Source organism: Salvelinus sp. IW2-2015, unplaced genomic scaffold, assembly GCF_002910315.2.
Source record: "Salvelinus sp. IW2-2015 unplaced genomic scaffold, ASM291031v2 Un_scaffold1308, whole genome shotgun sequence".
In the NCBI taxonomy this organism is placed as follows: domain Eukaryota; kingdom Metazoa; phylum Chordata; class Actinopteri; order Salmoniformes; family Salmonidae; genus Salvelinus; species Salvelinus sp. IW2-2015.
This window is the reverse complement of record NW_019942832.1, coordinates 255,196-270,791: the sequence shown is the minus strand read 5'-3', so window position 1 is coordinate 270,791 and position 15,596 is coordinate 255,196. Positions and strand designations below refer to the sequence as shown.

Sequence of the window (15,596 nt, the reverse complement as noted above, 5' to 3'; positions counted from 1 at the left end):
AGGCACGTCTTAATCTTCTGCGTTCCTCTCAGCAGTACCAACAACAAGCCAACAGACGTCGCCGTCCAGGTCCTACCCTGTACCCCGGCCAGAGAGTATGGCTCTCAACTAAGAATTTACCACTACGGGTGGAGTCTCGCAAGCTGTCCCAGAGGTTCATCGGTCCCTTTAAGATTGCCAGGAGAGTCAATCCCGTTACTTTTCGCCTGCACTTACCCAGATCCCTTAAGATCAATCCAACATTTCACATTTCTTTATTAAAACCTGTTGTTTTTTCTCCCCTTATCCCGGCAGGCAGACCTCCCACTCCGCCCCGTGTCATTGGTGGCCAGTCGGCTTATACCGTCCACCGGATACTGGATTCCCGCCGGGTGCAGCGGTCCTGGCAGTATCTGGTGGACTGGGAAGGCTACGGTCCCGAGGAGCGCTCCTGGGTTCCTGCCAAGGACATACTGGACCCTGACCTCATTCGTCAGTTCAGGATCCTCCACCCTGAGAAGGCTGGTAGGAACGTCAGGAGCCGTTCCTAGGAGGGGGATTCTGTCAGGTTTTGGCCAAGACTGTTCGGGTTTTGGTCACTAGATGTCCCCATTGCACCTTTTTTGTACCTTTTGTTTTTCTTGCTCTAATTATTGTTTGCACCTGTAGGTCATTCCCTTGTTAGTATTTAAACCCTGTGTGTTCCTTTGTTCCTTGCTCAGTGTTTGTAAGTTAGCACCCAGCCCCAGCCCAAGCCTTGTTTTATTCAGAGATTTCTTTTGTTGGATTTTCCAGAGGTTCTCTGGTTTAGTTCTTGTGTATTATTTGAGTAGTCTTTTGAGGTTTGTTTTTTCCCTGCTGTTTTTTTACCACTTTGTGAAGTTTCTTTTGTATTTTGGAGGATTTCCATTTTGTGCCTTTTGGCTTTATTTTTGGACATTGTGGATTTAGTTTCTTTGCCTGAAGATTTTGTTCTTTATTAAACCACTATCGCTAGTACTGCTGTGTCTGCCTCATCTTCTGGGTTCTGACGATTATTAGTGACTGTTTCTCGCACGGGTCCTGACAAACCCTGCCCCTAACCTTAACCTTAACCCTTTTAGCTAACCCTTATCCTAAACCTAACCTTAACCCTTTTAGATAACCCTTCCCCTAACCCTAACCTTAACTCTTTTAGCTAACCCTGCCCCTAACCTTAACCCTTTTAGCTAACCCTTATCCTAAACCTAACATTAACTCTAACCTGAACTCTTTAACTTAACTCCTAACCTTAACCCCTAGAACTAACATTGGAGAGTTTGCTAGCAACCTAGCTAATGTTAGCCACAACAAGATGGAATTTGTAACATATCATACATTTAGAAAATCCGTAACATATTGTATTAATTGCAATACGTAACATATTGTACGAATTGCGATTCGTAACATACTGTATCATACGAATTGTATTTCATACTAAATGGATGATGGATATCCACAAATGAACACATATCATACGAAACGTAACACATCACACTAAACAGAGTTTCTGGGATTGAGGTACAGAATCATATGAAATGCTCTGAGACCGGGTTGGTCTATGTCCTGTATGCGTGTAGTACCTGGGAGAATGAAGCCAGTGCCTCTGACTCCAGGGTGGTGACAGGCTTGTGCAGCCTGTATCCAGGACCAGGGTCAGGTCCGGGACCAGGGTAGGGTGAGGCCTGAGGGGTAGACAACACGGTGCTGTAGGCTGGGGGCACAAGGGCCATCTGACGTTGTAGTAGCTGCATGATCGCCCCGATGTCTGCCGACATCCTCGTTTCCAGCCTGAAGAGAGAGACACACAAACATACATAAGCACACACAGGAACACACAGGAACACACACAGGAACACACACAGGAACACACACAGGAACACACAGGAACACACATGCAGGCAAAGCCTCAGCCTACTACAGGACCTTTGACCTCATTGACACAATAGACACTGACTGGACAAGAGCATAGGGGAGTCAAGTAACAGTTATTCCACTGAAGGAGAGAGGGAGGAGAAAGAGAGAGAGAGAGAGAGAGAGAGAGAGAGAGGGGGAGAAGAAGAGGGGAGGAGAGGGATAGTGAGAGGGGGAGAAAGAGAGAGGGGGGAGAGAGAGTTGGGGAGAGAGAGAGAGATAGTGAGAGGGGGGAGAAAGAGAGAGGGGGGAGAGAGAGTTGGGAGAGAGAGGGGGAGAGAGAGAGAGAGGGAGAGTGAGAGAGAGAGGGGGAGAAAGAGGGAGAGGAGACGTCTATGTCAGAATCAGACAGAGTAACGGTGAGGTAGGGTTTAAGAGAGAGGGAGAGGAGACGTCTATTTCAGAATCAGACAGAGTAACGGTGAGGTACGGTTTAAGAGAGAGGGGGGAGTACCAGACTTATTAGCTCCCCATTACTCTGACAGGGGACAGACTTGTAGCAGACACAGTGATGCTAGGGATAATGGAGCAGCTGTGTTTTGTCAGAGGGCTACAGCATAGTTGTCCTGCTAGATCTCTTATATCATACAGAGTGAGTTTTAATCAGGCGCTTTCAGCTGCAGTTAATGGTTTGATCTTTATCAGTAGCAATACATCCCACTGATATGTGGCCTGCGATTTTACAGCCTTAAAGCCACTCTCCTAAACCTCTGTTTCTGACCTGAATGAATTATATCATGTAACTCTCAAAATAATGGAAACACTGGAGTAAATGAGAGACACCAACACAAAAAATATAAACACAACAATTTCTACGATTTTACTGATTTTACAGTTCATACAAGGAAATCAGTCAACTGAAATACATTCATTCTATGGATGTCACATGACTGGGAATACAGATATGCATCGGTTGGTCACAGATACCTTAACAAAAAAGGTAGCTACTCAGTATCTGGTGTGACCCCCATCTGCATCATGCAGTGTGACACATCTCTTTCACATAGAGTTGATCAGGCTGTTGATTGTGACCTGTGGAATGTTGTCACACTCTTCTTCAATGGCTGTGAGAAGTTGCTGGATATTGGCGGGAACTGGAACACGCTGTCGTACACGTTGATCCAGAGCATCCCAAACATGCTTAATGGGTGACATGTCTGGTGAGTATGCAGGCCATGGAAGAACTGGGACATTTTCAGCTTCCAGGAATTGTGTACAGATCCTTGCGACATGGTGTCATGCATTATCATGCTGAAACATGAGGTGATGGAGCCAGATGAATGGCATGACAATGGACCTTAGGGATTTCGTCACGGTATCTCTGTGCATTCAAATTGCCATCAATAAAATGCAATTGTGTTCGTTGTCCATAGCTTATGCCTCCCATATCATTACCCCACTGCCACCATGGGGCACTCTGTTCACAACGTTGACATCAGCAAACCACTCTCCCACTTCTCCAGCGTGCCAGTGGCCATTGAAGGTGAGGGCATTTGTCCACTGAAGTTGGTTACGACACCAACCTCCAGCCAGGTCAAGACCCTGGTGAGGATGACGAGCACGTACATGAGCTTCCCTGAGACGGTATCTGACAGTTGGTGCAGAAATTCTTAATGCAAAGCCACAGTTTCATCAGCTGTCCGGCTGGCTGGTCTCAGACAATCCTGCAGGTGAAGAAGCCGGATGTGGAGGTCCTGGGCTGGCGTGGTGACACATTGTCTGCAGTTGTGAGGCCAGTTGGACATTCTACCAAATCCTCACAAACAAAGTTGCAGGCGTCTTATGGTAGAGCAATTAACAGTTAATTCTCTGGCATTAGCTCTGGTGGACATTCCTGCAATTGCTCGCTCCCTCAAAACTTGAGATATCTGTGGCCTTTGATTGTCTCCAGCACAAGGTGCACCTGTGTAATGATCATGCTGTTTAATCAGCGTTTTGATATGCCACCCCTGTCAGGTGGATGGATTATCTTAACAGGGATGAAAAACACATTGTTGAGAAATACGTTTTTTGTGGGTATTGAACATTTCAGGGATATTTTATTTCAGCTCATGAAACATGGGACCAACACATTACATGTTGAGTTTATATTTTTGTTCAGTGTATAATGAAATCAGGTGCTTCCACACAGGTGTGGTTCCTGAGTTAATTAAGCAATTAACAAACATTTGGAAAGTATTCAGACCCCTTGACTTTTCCCACATTTTGTTACGTTATTTCAGTTTTCTATTTCTAATAAATTTGCTGAACTTTAAAAAAAACTGTTTTTGCTTTGTCATTACGGGTTATTGTGATGTCATTATGGGCTATTGTGATGTCATTACGGGTTATTGTGTGTAGATTGATGATAACAAACAATTGAATCCATTTTAGAACAAGGCTGTAACGTAACAAAATGTGGAAAAAGTCAAGGGGTCTGAAAACTTTCCGAATGCACTGTACCATCATGCTTAGGGTCATGTATAAAAATGCTGCACTATGCCTCCATAAGATGACAATGCTCCCATCTACAGGGCACGAGTGGTCACTGAATGGTTTGATGAGCAGGAAAACGACGTAAACCATATGCCATGGCTGTCTCAGTCACCAGATCTCAACCCAAGTGAAACAACGGTAAGATGTAAAACCATCCAGTCCTGCCCTTGTTCCTGCCCCTCTCCTGCCACTGTCTCTGTCTCTGTCCCTGCTCCTGTCCCTCTCTCTGTCCCTGTGCTCCTGTCCTGCCCCTGTCTCTGTCCCTGTGCCCCTGTCCTGCCCCTGTCTCTGTCTCTGTCCCTGTGCCCCTGTCCCCCTGTCCCTGACCCTATCTCTGCCCCTGTGCCCCTGTCCAGCCACTGCCCTTGTCGCTGTCCCTTTCCCTTCCCCTGTCTCTGTCCCTGTGCCCCTGCCCCTGTCCCTGTCCCTGCCTCTCTGTCCCTGTGCCCCTGTTCCTGCCCCTAGTCTCTGGTGCCCCTGTCCGGAGCCCTGCCTCTGTCCCCTGTGCCCCTGCCCTTATCTGTCCTAGCCCCGTCTGTTCCCCGTGCCGCCTTCTCTGCCCCTCTGTCCTGTCCCTGCCTTCTGTCCTAAGCCCCCTTTCTGTCCGCCCGTGCCCCTGTCTCTGCCCCCTGTGCCCTCTATCGCTGCAAGCCTGTTCTGTCTCTGGCCCTTTTCCTGCCTCGCTAATCTCTGCCCTGTCCCTGTTCTCTGAGCTCCTGTCCCCTGTCGCCCTGGCCCATGTCTCTGCCCCTGTGCCTGTCATCTGTCTCTGCGTGCCCCATGTATCTGTTCCTGTAGCCCCTGTTCCTTCAGCCCCTATCCTGCCCTTGTGTGCTGTAAGACCCCTGTACTGGTCCATCTGTCGTATCTTGTCCTGACCCCCTGTTCTTCGCCCACCTATCTCTGCCCCTGTCTTTGTCCGCCCGTGCCCCTGATTCCTGCCCCTATCGCTGTTCATGCCCCCTGTTCCCTGTCCTGCCCTTCCCTGTCTCTTGTCCTCGCGTCTCTGTCCCTGTGCCCTGGTCCTGCCCCTGACCTGCCCCTTCCCTGTCCCTACGCACCTGTCTCTTGTCCCTGTGCCCCCTGTTTCCTGCAGCGCCTATCCCTGCCGCTTTCTGTTCCTGCACTTGGTCCCTGCGCGTGGTCTACTAGCTATCCCGCTTGTGCGCCCTGACGTCCTGCCCTGTCTAAATGCCCCTGTGGCCCACAATCCTCGCCTCCTGCCCCCTGTCCTGTCCTGTCCGCTTCCCTGTCCCTGATGCCCTCTGGTCTCTGTCCCTGTGCCCCTAGTCACTGATACCCTGTCTTCTGTCCTTGTGCCCCTGTACTGCCCCTGCCCCTTGTCCCTGTCCGCGCATGTCTCTGTCCCCTGCATGTCTCTGTTTTCTGCATGTCTCTGTCCCTGCATGTTCGTCCCTGCATGTCTCCTGTCCCTTGCACTAGCTCTATGTCCCGGCATGTCTCTGTCCCTGCATGTCTCTGTTTCTGCATGTCTCTTGTCCCTGCAGTGTCATCTGCTCAGGCCTTCTCTCCCTTTCCACTGCCTCTCTGTCTCTTCCCTGTGCTCTGTCCTGCCCCCTGTCACCCTCTGCCGAAATGCTGTACGCCCCACTGTGGCCCTGGGAGTAGAAAGGGTTTGGGGGGTGAATGTTAAGGGCTCATTTGGATAGTAAGGTCCTCGGTCCTCTCTCTCCGGTTTTTTCCCTATGTCCCTGTCTGCCTTCTGCCACTGTCTGTGCTCTGTCCTCCTGCTTTGCCCCTGTGCCGTCTCGTCGCATGCATTGTCTCTGTCTCTGCAATGTCTCTGTCTCTGCATGTCTCTGTCTACTGTCTCTCATTGTCTCGTGTCTCTGCATGTCTCTGTCCCGGCTTGTCTAATCGTCCCTTGCACTGTGTCTCTGGTCCCTGCATGTCTCTGTCCCTGCATGTCTCTGCTCTCTTCTGCTATAGTGTCTCTTGTTCTCTGCATGTCTCTGTCTCTGCAATGTCGCTCCTCTGGTCTCCAGCTGTATGCTTGTCCCTGCATGTCTCTGTCCCGGTTGTTCTATGTCCCTGCATGTCTTCTGTCCCTCATGTCCTCTGTCCTCTGTCTTCTGTCCCTTCATGTCTCTGTCTTACATGTCTCTGTACCTGTTTGAGTTGTTGCTGCAGCAGGTCCAGTCTGTTGTCCAGCTCGGTGGCGCTGCCTGCGGCTGATACTATGTTGAGGGGGAGAGGAAGGAGGCTGCAGCGCGGCAACTCCTGTATCACTCACGACTGCCCCCGACTCTCCCCCCAGAAACTGAAGTGTTTTGAGACCCCTGAAAAATGCTCCTGTTTGTGAAGAAGAGAGGGGAGAGAGGGGAGAGAGGGGAGGGAGGGGAGAGAGGGGAGAGAGGGGAGAGAGGAGAATAAGGGTAAGAAGTTTGTTATTGTTTTATATTGTTTGTGTGTCTATGCTGGTCTGTGTGTGTATGGTGTGTCCCATGTGTGTGTCCATGTTTGTCTCTGTGTGTCTGTGTGTCTGTTTTGTCTGTGTGTCTGTCTGTGTGTGTGTGGTCTGGTGTCTGTTTGTCTGTGTGTGCGTCTGTGTTGTCTGTTTGTGTGTCTGTTTTCTGTGTGTTGGTGTCTGTGTGTGTGTCTGTATGTATGTGTGTTCTGTTGTGTCTGTTGTGTGTGTGTCTGCGTGTCTGTGTGTCTGTGTGTCCTGCGTGTCTGAGTCGTCTGTTTGTCTGTGGTGTCTGTGTGTGTGTCTGTGTGTCTGTTTGTCTGTGTGTCTGTTTGTTGTGTTGTGTGTTCTGTGTGTGTCCTGTTTGTCTGTGTGTCTGTGTGTCTGTTTGTCTGTGTGTCTGTGTGTCTGTGTGTCTGTGTGTCTGTGTGTGTGTCTGTGTGTCTGTGTGTCTGTGTGTCTGTGTGTCTGTGTGTGTGCCCAGACCCACCTGAGAGTGCATTGCAGGTGTTGCCCCCCTTCTGGTCCCCCTCCCCCTCCCCCTCGGGATTGTCCCTAAAGATCAGAGAGGTGGCCTGAGTCGGGGACATCTCATGCAGAGCTGACTGAGTGGCAGGGCATGTAACCACAGACTCCTCCCCCTCACCACTGCTGGAGTGGGTGGACACTGAACTCCGAGGTCCCTCCCAGTCTGGCTTAAGCCCCACCCCCTGCTTACTGGCCGCCTCCTTCCGTCTACGCCGAACTGGCTTGTGGGATCTCTCCGTTTTATTCTCTCCTGCATCGGCGTCGTCTGAGAGACGAAACAGGGAAGGACAGATGGTGACACACTGGATGGAATCGGAAAAGTTGATTTGTGACCTACAACTAAGCGTGGATAGCGAGTGTTCCTCTGGGCATCACCGAGAGAGAAACAATGGGTAATAATATTAGCTCTCATAAACAGAGACGAATGAGTGGAAGGGAATGTGGTGGTTACCCTTCTCTGTCCGGCGCCGGAAGGATAATTTGCGTCTGCGTAGTTTGTTGAATCCTACAGAGTCTGAGTTGTCACTTTCTGGAGAGCCAGGAATCATATTGGCCTGCAGGGATTAACAAAGCAAAACATCTTGAGAAATCACACACTGATGATAAAGGACTTATCAATGTGTAAAATAGCTGTTCCATAGGAATGCACAATGGAAATCATTTTCAAATTCATTAATTCCCTAATTTGTATTCATCAATTCATATTTGAATATACATTTTTTATGGTCGTGAAGTTAAGATATGAGGAAAAGTTCTTGCAATCAGGGCAGAGGACACACTCACATCCCGGAGGTCAAAGGTGATCTCCAGGTTCATCCAGAAGTGGTCGGAGAACTCAGGGTACATGTCTAACACCTCCAGGACGTCCTCTCTGTGGATCTTATGGAGGTCACAGTAGGTCAGAGCTCTCACGTCCGCATTGGACTTTCCAGCCCGCCCGTACAGGTTGATAGGCTCGCCAAATATGTCATTCTTCCCTGTGGGAGACGAGAGGACATAGTACCGTATTTTACATACAGTACCAGTCAAAAGTCTGGACACACTTACTTGTGATTTATGTAGAATTCAAGGCACACTTAACCAGCGTGGCTATCACAGCATTCTGCAGCGATACACCAAGCCCATCTGGTTTGTGTTTAGTGGGACTATCATTTGTTTTTCATCAGGACAATGACCCCAAACACACCTCCAGGCTGTGTAAGGGCTATTTGACCAAGAAGGAGAGTGATGGAGTGCTGCATCAGATGACCTGGCCTCAACCCAATTGAGAAGGTTTGGGATGAGTTGGACTGCAGAGCGAAGGAAAAGCAGCCAACAAGTGCTCAGCATATGTGGGAACTCCTTCAAGACTGCTGGAAATGCATTCCAGGTGAAGCTGGTTGAGAGAATGCCAAGAGTGTGCAAAGCTGTCATCAAGGCAAAGGGTGGCTACTTTGAAGAATCTAAAATCTAAAATACATTTTGATTTGTTTAACACTTTTTTGGTTACTACATGATTCCATATGTGTTATTTCATAGTTGTGATGTCTTCACTATTATTCTACAATGTAGAAAATAGTAAAAATAAAGAAAAACCCTTGAATGAGTAGGTGTGTCCAAACATTTGACTGGTACTGTATGTTAAAAAATGCAAATGTTAAACAGTCCTACTTTTTTTATTACTGGGAAGTCAGACGGCAAACCTAAAGATTTGAAATAATTCAAATTCGTCCACAGTACTAGTGCTTGTTACATGAGATAGCCTTTCCCCCTCTTGAGTGCCCAATTCTTGAAACTATATGACGTACAAGTAGGACCAATTGTTGCCAGTAGATGTCTCTGTTGGTTCATCTTTATTTATTTGGTTCCCTGGTACATATCTGAATCTCTGAATATACCACATTCAGTTTTCTACTCCTTCCCCTTTAGGTTGATACATGCAACACTAGTCGTAGTAGAATCTATGCTATTTGGGTTGACACTAGTCGTAAAGAATCTATGCTATTTGGGTCGACACTAGTCGTAAAGAATCTATGCTATTTGGGTCGACACTAGTCGTAGTAGAATCTATACTATTTGGGTTGACACTAGTCGTAGTAGAATCTATACTATTTGGGTCGACACTAGTCGTAAAGAATCTATGCTATTTGGGTCGACACTAGTCGTAGTAGAATCTATTCTCTCCCGCGACCCTCTCCCTCCCCCTACTCTCCCACTCTCTCTCTCCCACCTCGATCACTCTCTCCCACTCTCTCTATCCCCTCCTCCATCCTCTCTCCCCACCACCCCTCCATTCTACTTTCTCCCCCTCTCTGTCTCCTTCACCTCCCACTAAATACTCACTCTTCTCTCCTCTCTCCTCTTTCTCACCTCTCCCTCCTCCCCCTCCTCCTCTCCCCTACCCCCCTCCATTCCCCTTTCTCTCCCCCTCTCTCCCCCCACCCTCTGTCTTCCTCCCCCCTTTCTCTCCCCTTTCTCTCCCTCCCCACATCTTTCCCTCCCCCACCCTCTGTCTTCCTCCCCCCTTCTCCCTCCCCTCCCTACCTCTTTCTCTACCAGGTGTTGAAGGGGTTTCCCAGAGTGTCTTCAGGCTGACATATGCCTCCACCTTAACCGTACACTCCTGGAGAACTGCAAGGCCTTCAAGGGCTCCACGAGAGGGCTGTCTGCGGGCCCTGGCCATGAAGTTCAAGACCACCCACGCCCCGCCTGGCGACACCCTGGTGCACGCCGGCGACCGTGCTCACTGCCATCTACTTCATCTCCCGTGGCTCCATCGAGATCCTCAGAGGCGACGTGGTGGTGGCCATCTTGGGTGAGGATGATAGACAGGAGCTACTGTCAACCGAAATAGCATAGATTCTACTATGACTAGTGTCGACCCAAATAGCATAGATTCTACTACGACTAGTGTTGCATGTAGACTAGTGTCAATCCAAATAGTATAGATTCTACTCGACTAGTGTCGACCCAAATAGCATAGATTCTACTACGACTAGTGTCAATCCAAATAGTATAGATTCTACTATGACTAGTGTCAACCCAAATAGTATAGATTCTACTACGACTAGTGTCGACCCAAAATAGCATAGATTCTACAACGACTAGTGTCAATCCAAATAGTATAGATTCTACTATACTAGTGTCACCCAAATAGCATAGATTCTACTATGACTAGTGTCGACCCAAATAGCATAGATTCTACTACGACTAGTATCAACCAAATAGTCTAGATTCTACTACGACTAGTGTCGACCCAAATAGTATAGATTCTACTACACTAGTGTCAACCAATAGTATAGATTCTACTACGACTAGTGTCAACCAAATAGTATAGATTCTACTACGACTAGTGTCGACCCAAATAGTATATATTCTACTAATGACTAGTGTCGACCCAAATAGCATAGATTCTACTACGACTAGTGTCGACCCAAATAGTAATAGATTCTACTATGACTAGTGTCGACCCAAATAGTATAGATTCTACTACGACTAGTGTCGACCCAAATAGTATAGATTCTTACTATGACTATGTCGACCAAATTGTATAGATTCTACTATGACTAGTGTCGACCCAAATAGCATAGATTCTACTACGACTAGTGTCAACCCAAATAGCAATTCTACTACGACTAGTGTCACCAAATAGCATAGATTCTACTAGACTAGTGTCGACCCAAATAGCATAGATTCTCACTACGACTAGTGTCACCCAAATAGCATAGATTCTACACGACTAGTGTCAAACCCAAATAGCATAGATTCTACTACGACTAGTGTCAACCCAAATAGCATAGATTCTACTACGACTAGTGTCAACCCAAATAGCATAGATTCTACTACGACTAGTGTCAACCCAAATAGCATAGATTCTTTACGACTAGTATCAAACCCAAAAGCATAGATTCTACTACGACTAGTGTCGACCCAAATAGCATAGATTCTACTACGACTAGTGTCAACCCAAATAGCATAGATTCTACTACGACTAGTGTTGCACATGTAGACTAGTATCAATCAAATAGCATAGATTCTACTACGACTAGTGTTGACGCCAAATAGCATAGATTCTACTACGACTAGTGTCAACCAAAATAGCATAGATTCTACTAGACTAGTGTCGACCCAAATAGTATAGATTTCTACTACGACTAGTGTCAACCCAATAGCATAGATTCTACTACGACTAGTGTCACCCAAATAGCATAGATCTACTACGACTAGTGTCGACCCAAATAGTATAGATTCTACTACGACTAGTGTCAACCCAAATAGCATAGATTCTACTACGACTAGTGTCAACCCAAATAGCATAGATTCTACTACGACTAGTATCAATCTAAATAGCATAGATTCTACAACGACTAGTGTTACCCAAATAGTATAGATTCTATCTACTACGACTAGTATCCATCCAAAAGTATAGATTCTACTACGACTAGTGTCAACCAAATAGCATAGATCTACTACGACTAGGTGTCGACCCAAATAGTATAGATTCTACTACGACTAGTGTCGACCCAAATAGCATAGATTCTACTACGACTAGTGTCGACCCAAATAGTATAGATTCTACAACGACTAGTGTCAAACCAAATAGTATAGATTCTACTACGACTAGTTGTCGACCCAAAATAGCATAGATTCTACTACGACTAGTGTCGACCCAAATAGTATAGATTCTACTACGACTAGTGTCACCCAAATAGCATAGATTCTTTACGACTAGTGTCAACCCAAATAGTATAGATTTTACTACGACTAGTGTCAATCCAAATAGTATAGATCTACTAGACTAGTGTCGACCCAAATAGCATAGATTCTACTACGACTAGTGTCACCCAAATAGCATAGATTCTTTACGACTAGTGTCGACCCAAATAGTAATAGATTTCTACTACGACTAGTGTCAATCCAAAAATAGTATAGATTCTACTACGACTAGTGTCGACCCAAATAGTATAGATTCTACACGACTAGTGTCAACCCAAATAGCATAGATTCTCTCATGACTAGTGTCGACACCAAAATAGCATAGATTCTACTACGACTAGTGTCAACCCAAATAGCATAGATTCTACTACGACTAGTGTCGCACCAAATAGTCTAGATTCTACTACGACTAGTGTCGACCCAAAAGCATAGATTCTACTACGACTAGTGTCAACCCAAATAGCATGAGATTCTACTACGACTAGTGTCGACCCAAATAGTATAGATTTTACTACGACTAGTGTCGACCCAAATAGCATAGATTCTACTACGACTAGTGTCAATCCAAATAGCATAGATTCTACTACGACTAGTGTCCACCCAAATAGTATAGATTCTACTACGACTAGTGTCGACCCAAATAGCATAGATTCTTTACGACTAGTGTCAACCCAAATAGCATAGATTCTACAACGACTAGTGTCGACCCAAATAGTATAGATTCTACTACGACTAGTGTCAACCCAAATAGCATAGAATTCTACTACGACTAGTGTCAACCCAAATAGCATAAGATTCTTTACGACTAGTGTCGACCCAAATAGTATAGATTCTACTAACGACTAGTGTCAACCCAAATAGTATAGATTCTTTACGACTAGTGTCGACCCAAATAGCATAGATTCTACTACGACTAGTGTCAACCCAAAGAGCATAGATTCTACTACGAATAGTGTTCAACCCAAATAGTATAGATTCTTACGACTAGTGTCGACCCAAATAGCATAGATTCTACTACGACTAGTGTCAACCAAAATAGCATAGATTCTACTAACGACTGTGTCAACCCAACTACGCATAGATTCTACTATGACTTAGTGTCGACCCAAATAGCATAGATTCTACTACGACTAGTGTCAACCAAATAGCATAAGATTCACTACGTATCATAGATCTATCCTACTAGATAGTGTCAACCCCAAATAGCATAGATTCTACTAGACTAGTGTCGACCCAAATAGCATAGATTCTACTACGACTAGTGTCAACCCACAATGGCATAGATTCTTACTACGACTAGTGTCAACAACCAAATAGCATAGATTCTACTACGACTAGTGTCAACCCTCAAATAACAGCATAGATCTAGCTACGACTAGTGTCAACCCAAATTAGCATAGTATTCTTTTACGTAGACTAGTATCAGATCACACCCAAATAGCATAGATTCTAACTAAACATCGACTACGACTAGTGTCGACCCAAATAGCATAGATTCGTTCATTACGATACTAGCGTAAATTCACCAAATAGCATAGATTCTACACTGACTAGTGTTGCATGTAGACTAGTATCAATCTAAATAGCATAGATTCTACTTACGTACGACTAGTGTTGACCCCAAATAGCGATAGATTCTACTACGACTGTGTTCAACCCAAATAGCATAGATTCTACTATGACTAGTGTCGACCCCCAAATAGTATTAGATTCTACTACGGGTACTAGTGACTTACTGTAGCTACAGACTAGTGTGCAACCAATAGCATAGATTCTACTACGACTAGTGCGTCGACCAATGTAAGATTCTACTACGACTGTGTCACCCAAATAGCATAGATTCTACTACGACTAGGTGTCAACCCAAATAGGCATAGATTCTACTACGACTAGTATCAACTTAAATAGCATAGATTCTACAAACGATAGCTAGTAGCTAGACCATCCAAATAGTATAGATTCCTAACTATATATTCACGAGTATCGAAGTTCCAAATAGGTATAGATTCTACTACGACTAGTGTCTGATACCCTTGATTCTACTACGACTTAGTGTCGACCAATAGTATAGATTCTACAACTATTAGTCCAGTCAGCCTATGATTCTACTACCTAGTGTGACCCTATAGTGTCGTCGGATCGCCTCCCAAATAGCTATAGATTCTACTACGACTAGTGTCGACCCAAATAGCATAGCATTCTTAACCTAGTGATCGACTAGTGTCGACCCAACCCGCGGTCGTCATAGTGATTTTCTACACTGACCATCAGTGTCAAATCCAAATAGTAATTAGATTCGACTACTGATTACTAGTGGTGGGACCCGGAATACTTACGCATGTAGGATTCTACTACGACTAGTGTCGACCCCAAATAAGTATAGATTCTACTACGACTAGTGTGCAACCAAATAGTATAGATTCTACTACGACTAGTGTCGACCCAAATGTAATAGATTCTACTACGACTATGGTGTCAACCAAATACGTATACACGACTTCTTCTACAATGTACTCAGTTGTCGACCCAAATAGCATACAGATAATCTACTACGTAACTATTTGCTGTCGTTACCCAAATAGCTATAGATTCTACTACGACTAGTGTCGAACCCAAATAGCATAGATTCTACTACGCACGATAGTGTTCAACACCAACTAGTATAGATTCTACTCACGACAAGTGTCTGACAAAACTTAGTATAGATTCTACTACGACTGGTGGAAATCCAGCATATCTACACGATGTGCAACTCCACAGAATTAGCATAGATTCTACTAGACTAGTGTCGACCGACAGCAACATACGATTACGACTATGAATAATGATATTAGATTTCTTAGACTATTCGACCTTAGTTGTTCAACCCATAATAGATAACCACTTTTCTACTAGCGCTAGCTTTAAAGTCCATTGTCAACCAAATAGTCTAGATTTCTTACTACGAGACTAGTGTCGACCCCAAATAGCATAGATTCTAACTACGACAGTTTAGTGGTCAACCCAAATAGATAGATTAAACTTTACGACTAGTGTCGACCCAAATAGCATAGAGATTTTTAACTACGACTAGTGTCGACCCAAATAGCATAGATTCTACTACGACTAGTGTCAATGGCCAAATAGCATAGATTCTACTACGACTAGTGTCGACCCAAATAGTATAGATTCTACTACGACTAGTGTCGACCCAAATAGCATAGATTCTTTACGACTAGTGTCAAACCAAATAGCATAGATTCTACAACGACTAGTGTCGACCCAAATAGTATAGATTCACACGAAACTAGTGTCAACCCAAAATAGCATAGATTCTACTACGCAGCTAGTGTCCAACCACCAAATAGCATAGATTTCTTTACGACTATTGGTGGGTTCTGACCTCGCACTTGTCCCGTACGTAGAACTCCTTACTTTTGGGGCGCCTCAAGTCGTTGGTGTTTCTCTGCTCTTTGGGTTGCTCACGTCCGTACACGCACATCTATGCTCATTGGGTTCGCACTCGTTGTGGTAGCACTCTTCTTTTGGGTTGACCTCGATATAAGTATAAGAGTTACGA

The 15,596-nt window shown here is 45.4% G+C and overlaps 1 pseudogene; it reads right to left on the bottom strand.

Annotated features, from left to right (window-relative positions):
• Positions 1-1,580: 1,580 nt before the first annotated feature.
• The window catches only part of LOC112070382 (voltage-gated inwardly rectifying potassium channel KCNH2-like), a 29,263-nt pseudogene continuing 15,247 nt past the window's right edge, over positions 1,581-15,596 (bottom strand).